Source organism: Colias croceus, chromosome 14 (assembly GCF_905220415.1).
Source record: "Colias croceus chromosome 14, ilColCroc2.1".
Lineage (NCBI taxonomy): Eukaryota > Metazoa > Arthropoda > Insecta > Lepidoptera > Pieridae > Colias > Colias croceus.
The window spans coordinates 2310587-2317318 of NC_059550.1; positions in this window are offsets into that span (position 1 = coordinate 2310587).

Consider the following 6732-nt stretch of genomic DNA (forward strand, 5'->3'; position numbering starts at 1 on the left):
ATTATAATATTAGTAGGTTTGTTATTTTGACAAGTGGTCAGACCAGTGACCCTGACTATTACAAGGGTAGTGTGGATTTTATCGCGACTGCTGGAAAAATATTGTCATAAATATTGTGTTTTTATTGTGTCTGGTCGAATATTGTATTTAATATGTGCGTATGTCTTAATTCTTGTTGTTTTTGCTGTCGTATTGTATACTAGTGAGTTGAAAAAATATTTATAATATATTAATTGTAACGTGTATTGTTTTGTATACTTTAATAATTAATGTTTAGTTACAAACTCTCCATAAACACGAAAGTTGTCAAAAATTTGTTTTTACTGGCACAAAATTTTACTCCGCTTTATATTTTATCATAATTATCTATACAACTATGCTGCAGCACGTAAATTAAGTACCTTCACAATAAAATACTTAACAGACCTTACCAATATTGTGTTCTCTACATAAATTCTGATATATCTTTGTAATATCAATGTTTGAGATCATTGTTATCATTACTTTATTAAAGCCAGTATCTAGAATATAATATATCTATTATGTCATAAATAATGGTAAACTATACAACTTATATTTTTAAAACAAATAATGATAAGACTTTATAGGTACTCATTTTCACACTAGAACTTTATATTATAATTCAATGAAATTGTATAGCAATCGACTTACGCTCTGTTCACTATTTTTATACTAAACTTATCGATACCTTTATTTAAATTAGTTTATATTTTATTAATTTAGCTATAATTTGATTAACTATAACAAACCAAAGAATAATTAGAATAGACACCTCTTGTTTAACATTAATATAATAATTAAGACTTAAGAGACGCCTTGTGATTCACTATTCATTGTAAATAATCATAATTCCAAAATATGTAATGTTTGTGTATTCAATTCAAATGTAAAATAAATTGATACTTTTTCTGTCGTTGTTTTATTTTATTTCTCAAGTTCTCTTGCAAGTGATATCGAAAAGTTCATGACCTAAAAGGTTTTTAAAATAATTCACCGATATAGTGAGATAATATTGGATTCAATATTAGTTTTGGATTTATAACCCTAAGCACAGAATAATCACTAGCAGAACAGCAAAGCAGTTTACGTAAATATTAATAAAATAAAATATTTTACGAGTGAAAGTAAGTTTGTCGGCTTTTATGTCTTTCAAGATGTAATTGTGACGATAGTAATTTGTACATGTATAGTGTGTACAACTGTACATCTAAGGAAATAAGACATTTGAAGACGACTAAATCTTGTAATGTATCACAAAAAATATTGACGCGGACCCGTTTTTTCATCTAATAGAGTGAATTAATTTCATTCATTCCTCCTGGATATTACGAAAATTGTATTGAATATCTTATTTGGGAACAAAAATATACTCTCGTCCATTTAACTGATGGTTCCGGTTACATTGAAAGTAATTTTAAACCTAACAAGAGATCTTACATTGCGTGTAAATTTTTTATATAAATTTATCATTACGTACCTATATAGTATATACCCACCTACACTAATATTATATAGAGGAAAGTTTTGTAATTATGTATGTACGTATGTATGTATGGTTTTAACGCATAAACTACTAGATCGATTTCAAAAATTCTTTCACCATTAGAAAGCTGCATTTTCACGAGGATCGTTCTTATGAAAAAAAAAACTTAAACATGTAGGTACCACGGCTGAAGCCGGGGCGGACCGCTAGTTAGGCGTAGTAGCTAGACGTTAAATATTGTTTCGTCATAAAAAAGATTCCTTTTTTATATTCATCCCGTCACACTTTGTTTTGTTATATTTTAAGGGGATTAGGCGACGTCTTAGATGAAAGCTCCCAGTAAGCTTTATTTTTTCCGTCATCTTCAGCAGTCGGCGTAATATTTTTAACAATTTACACGAATTTATCACAAAATATACTTTACATAACAAATGCTAAATAATATATTAAATATAATATTATAAATCGGAAAGTAATTCTGTCTGTCTTTCTCTTCTTCATGCTTCAATCACTAAACCGATTTGGACGAAATTTGTTACAGAAATAGCTGAAGATCTAAGAAAGGGCATAGGATAGTTTTTATCCCGGAAATTCCACGGGAATGGGAACTATGCGGGTTTTTATTCGACTATATTGTTGAAGCCGTGGGCCGAAAGCTAGCGGTCCGCCCCGGCTTCGCCCGTGGTACATATTCACGTTTTCTCTACATAAGAACCATCCTCGAACTTCAAGGAATATTATAAAAAAAGAATTAACGAAATCGGTTAAGCCGTTCTCAAGTTATGCGCTTACCAACACATTTTGGGATTCATTTTTATATATAAGATATAGGTAACTGAGTAATCACATGAATCTCTCGTGATATTTATCATACGCAGTCCATATAAATGGCTACGTTGATCCCTTCTATAATTGATGAAATACGTAATGAGCAAAGCTCTTTTACGAATCCATCCTGTATTTAAATTTTGCGGGCATAAATTTTGTTTTCGTATGGAAATTGTCGGAACTGATTATGTTTCGCCATAATATGTCCAATATTGATAAACCTGGATTGTTTCGAATGTATTTTTATTGTAAATGTTTTATGAGTATGTTCGGTTGGAATGTTTTTGTGGAATTGAAATAATTTACAAATATATCGATGTAGCAAAACCACAAAATATATTATAAATATAAAATTTTGGTCTTTATTTTTTAAACAATAACTTTTTTTCCTTTAAATTGGTTGTTATTACTGAGAAAATGTCACAATTTACTTCAATATACGTACTTTTAAAAATACAAAACGTTATATCAGGCAAATGTTTTAACTGGAATTCGAACCAAGAACCAGTTAACTCTGAGAGTTACCCAGAAAGCGAATTGGTTCCCAAAAATATTTGTATTCTAAAAATATTAAAGATTTTCGTTATTCTGTAAATAAAGTATCCGGTAGCCAATTAATAAATTCAAAACGTTTACATTTTCCTCTTTAAGTGTAACAGATGTTGTATAATTTTACTCATAAAAAAGCCGGAAATTAAATCGGTAAGGCTATTTTATGAGGGTCGCATTTTTGTTTAGTTTATAAAATGTATAATGACTTACTTGAGTATGATGCTATTTTTAAATTAAATGTAATAAAGCGAATGAAAACATGTGGGTAATTAAGAAAATTATATAACGCATATAAATTTATTAAAAAGCATACAATCTTCTACAATGAATGATTTATTTCATAAGATTACCTACAGCAGCCAGTGACAGTGTTAACAGTATATTATCTCTAATATATAAAAATCAATGCCACTTTTCGTTGTAATTCCATAACTCGAGAACGGCTGAACCGATTTCGATAATTCTTTTTTTATTATATTCCTTGAAGTACGAGGATGGTTCTTATGTAGAGAAAACGTTAATATGTACCACGGGCGAAGCCGGGGCGGACCGCTAGTCTTCTAATATATATAAATCTCGTGTCGCAATGTTTGTCCTCAATGGACTCCTAAACCACTTAACCGATTATAATAAAATTCGCACACCATGTGCAGTTCGATCCAACTTGAGAGATAGGATAGTTTAAATCTCAAATCGTTTTAGAGAAAGCGGGCGGTAAGCTAGTACAATTATAAAAAGTAATACATAAAAATGTTGAAATATGTTCTAAAAACATTTGAAATAATATATTTTATGTCACTTACTAAGTTTAACAATGAAAAAAGAAATATAATGGAAATTTTTGAGGTACACATTACACAATAAATACTCCAATTTCAAAGTCTGGCTGTATTTTATTTTATTAGTTTAATTTTTGTTTGCACCAATACCTACTAATCTATTTTTAGTTTTTATATGGATTTATAAGAACTTATAACCTTGTGACGGTCAGATTATTTATAATTATTTATAACTAGCTTTCCACCCGCAGCTTCGCCCGCGCAGTCAAAGAAAAACCCGCATAGTTCTCGTTCCCGTGGGATTTCCGGGATAAAACCTATCCTATTTCCCGGGGTAAAAAGTAGCCTATGTCCTTTCTCGGGTATTAAAATATCTCTATACCAAATTTCATGCAAATTGGTTCAGTAGTTAAGGCGTGATTGAGTAACAGACAGACAGAGTTACTTTCGCATCTATACATATAATAAATCTGTAGAAGGGTCAATTCTGTACATTGAAAATATTGAAAAAATAACTAGCAGGGGGTGTTACTGGATCGATACCAAACCCAAATATGTGATTAAAAAAATTTTTGTCTGTCTGTCTGTCTGTCTGTCTGTCTGTCTGTCTGTCTGTCTGTCTGTCTGTATGTGAAGACATCACGTGAAAACTACCGGTTCGATTTCGATGAAACTTGGTATAATTATACCTTATTATCCTGGGCGTAAAATAGGATACTTTTTATCCTGGAAAAATACGTAGAAAAAAAATTAATCTCAATTTTTCAGTTATCCATAGACGTTGTTCTGTAGTAGGTACCGCGAACACACGTTGCGTATTATTATAGACCTAGCCGTATTTGGGTCCAATAGATATTTATAAGATGTCATTGTCCGAGTTACTCAAAATGGAGAAATAAACCATCCACGCAAAGACCGACATCCGCGCGGACGGAGTCGCGGGCGGAAGCTATCTAATATATATAAATCTCGTGTCACAATGTTTGTCCTCAATGGACTCCTAAACCACTTAACCGATTATAATAAAATTCGCACACCATGTGCAGTTCGATCCAACTTGAGAGATAGGATAGTTTAAATCTCAAATCGTTTTAGAGAAAGCGGGCGGTAAGCTAGTATTTAATATTAGTATGGATTATCGCGGGCGGTTAGCGGAATTAGTACAATCTTTAAAATATTCCATAATATTAAAAGCTTTAAAAAATCTAGTTTGGAGGTATTTCTAATAATACTCCCATGTTTATCTTATTAATCATAGCCTTTAATATAAGAGGGTTGATAAATACAATTAGATTGAGACAAATTGAATCAACACCCTTACAATAAGTCTTTGTAAACTTTCTGATTCTTATTACGTTCTCCTAATTAGTGCCCTGATTTATGGCCCTAAACCAATTACTATTATTACGTTTCCAGTAGGGGCAAATATATTTATGCAATCAACTATTAGTGCTTTCTCAGGTCTAATGGTTATAGCCTTTTTTTTTTTTTTAAAGTGGGGAAATCTTGCCTAAGATACCCACGGCTCCCGGGGAAGGAGCCGTGGGTTATGTCGGATTCCTACCGACTAAAACCCCACCGTGTACCAACGCGCTGCTTTAGACGGGATGCGGGGACACTATCGCAATCTTCCGCATGTCCCGCCCAGCAGTTGCCCGTTTCCAGGCCCTCCGCCACTTGCCCGTTTCCAGGCCCTCCGCCACTTGCCCGTTTCCAGGCCCTCCACCAAATGCCCACCCCGGGGCGGCGCAAGCTGTACACGAGCTCACGCCACCCGCGGACGGACCGGATTACGAGATGGCAGACGGCTGTCTCAGGACAGCCGCCGCCCTACACCCACCTACAGGAGTCACCGCGTGTCACAAAAGTGACGCGTCGGGATCCCGCCCCCTGTTTTGTTGGTAGTTAGACTACCAACAAAAAACAACGCGCGCGGCCTCTGGCCGCCATCCACCGCCGCAAAGCGCAGCCCTCTGCTAGTCGGTCGGATCGAGACCCAAACGAGCCCCGATCGACCCTCCAACCCCATTTTGCCCAGCCAAATTGCCAGGCCGCGACCACTAGCCGCCATCCCTCGCCGTACCACAACGGCACCTGAGCCAATCCTGGCCCCCCGGAGGATCCTAGCCAGCTAGCCAGCCATCCAGCCAGCCAGCCAGCCAGCCGGACAACCAGCCGGTGACAGCATGCCAGCCAGCCGCCGTCCAAAGCAGCCAGCCAGCCAACCGGTGGAGCAGCCGGATTCAGCCAGCCTGCCAGCCGGCCCCCTAGCCAGCCAGCGAGGCAGCCGGTGTGACCAGCCGGTTCCAGCCAGCGGGGAAGGCCAGCCGGCCTTCAAGCCAGCCAGCCAGCCATATGGATCCCTGGCCGTCGAACCAATCGTGTCGTCAGACGACAGACTGGCCTTTCAGCCCCTCCGCGTCCAATTAGCTTCACTCAGAGTACACGAGTGCACTCCAAGCTACTGAGCCCCCCCGGCCACGACAAGGCTTGGAACTGATGGGGGGGTAATGGTTATAGCCTAAGATATAATATTATAGGTAGATCTGTTTCCTTTCTTGTAAGAAATTGGTTGTATATTTCTTTTATAAATGACTAGTGGTCCGCCCCGGCTTCGCCCGTGGTACATATTATTTCGCAATAAAAGGTAGCCTATGTCCTTTCTCGTGTATCAAAATATCTCCATACTAAATTTCATGCAAATTGGTTCAGTAGTTTAGGCGTGATTGAGTAACAGACAGACAGACAGAGTTACTTTCGCATTTATAATATTAGTATGGATTATAGGACCATTTTTAACTGGCGACTATGGATAATAATTAATTAATTAATTAATAATAACATGTACTTGTAGAATAGAGCAGTGGGATCAGGCTATTACTATTATTAGATGCAGACAATAAAAGTTTGAGTAACACTTTTAAACAACTACGACTAGGAAATGTATGCAACACAATAATAAACTATAGTCCAGTCTATTCGAATTCATTTTTAACATAAACATATTCTTATACGTGTAAAGAATCAGAAGTATCATCATATTATTTACAGAACATTTTCTTCAACTAA